Source organism: Aplysia californica, unplaced genomic scaffold (assembly GCF_000002075.1).
Source record: "Aplysia californica isolate F4 #8 unplaced genomic scaffold, AplCal3.0 scaffold00013, whole genome shotgun sequence".
Classification (NCBI taxonomy): Eukaryota; Metazoa; Mollusca; class Gastropoda; order Aplysiida; family Aplysiidae; genus Aplysia; species Aplysia californica.
The window spans coordinates 1,665,786-1,667,073 of record NW_004797283.1 but is presented as its reverse complement, the minus strand read 5'-3'; the positions used below and the strand labels follow the sequence as shown (position 1 = coordinate 1,667,073).

Sequence of the window (1,288 nt, the reverse complement as noted above, 5' to 3'; positions counted from 1 at the left end):
TGTGTGTGTGTGTGTGTGTGTGTGTGTGTGTGTGTGTGGGTGGGGGGGGGGGAGGTGGAGGTTAGGGGTGGGACAATGAGGCGAGAAGATAATATGTAAGAGTGCGAAGATCAGTATTCTCATTTATCTATATTTTGTATATTATTATGTTTCCGTCTGTAATTATAATATGTTTGTGTGGGTGTGTGTGTGGGTGTGTGTGTGTGTGTGGGTGTGTGTGTGTTCGTGCGTGTGTATGTGTGTATATGTGTGTGCATGTGTGTGTATGGGTGTGCATGTGTGAGTCGTAAGGTGTGGTGTTGTGTGGTTTTAGACCCATTTAACAACCAGGGGAGACTTGGGAAGTCTTTGAGCAACCAAAGTTGAAGAATGCGCTAGTGAGGATGAAAAGTAAGGTTTCTTTCACTGTAAGCCAGCATAATGACAACTTTACTGTAGCTTGCTAATGGTGTACCCTCTATGTCGGTGTTGGTTTCTTACGCAGGTGCCTATTTGTGTCTGCGTGTGTGAGGGTGCATTCATGTATGTATGTGTTTTGTATGTGTGTGTATGCGTGTATATGTGAGATGGTCAATCTTTCTCCCCTCACAAAAAAACCCCGAAAGTATCGAAGTGGCCTGCATTTCTCCCCCACTATCAATGTTAGAATTTTCAAGGTATCCCAATACTTTGAAGCTCTCAGTGTTAGGGCCTCTTGCTCTTAAAATTAATAATAATACTACTCACTTACTCACATGTGGACTGTCGGCAGTGGCGTGATGTGAATAGTGTCATTGGGTGCCTGTCCTGTTCCTATGCTCTTTGTGTGCCTTTCCCTTATATGTGGGGATGAGAGGCAGTTTAACAAATGTGTTTCTGTGCTTTGTTATTTCGCCGCCTTAGAATGACAAAGTTCTATCTGTCGTTTTTGGTCGTTTTGAGTTACAAAGACCACGAGATCAGAAACCAAATGTTCTATCTTCTCTATCAAAACCTTAAAGCTATTTGAAGTCGTTATCAAGATATTCAAAGAATTGCATTCGAAAACGCTTGACCGACACGTTGTGAAACTCAAATTTTTAACGTCACATTTCTCAAAACGAGGGACTGAGCAGAAAGAACTTTGTAATTTTCGGGTAGCAATTTGTTATTACTCACTCGTTCCTCTGCTCTTGTGCATTTTTATTAACTCACAATGTTGTATGTGTTGTAAGCCCTTAAAAACAAACTAGAAATGTTTCATGTGACTTGTCACTGAGAGTTTGGGGTGTTTTTGGTGTGTGTGGTTTTTTTTGGGGGGTGGGGGGTT

At 41.8% G+C, this 1,288-nt stretch overlaps 1 long non-coding RNA gene across 1 annotated transcript in view; it reads left to right on the top strand.

The window, feature by feature from the left end:
- The window catches only part of LOC101851548, a 13,883-nt gene that overhangs the window by 11,699 nt on the left and 896 nt on the right, over positions 1-1,288 (top strand). The window lies entirely within an intron of this gene.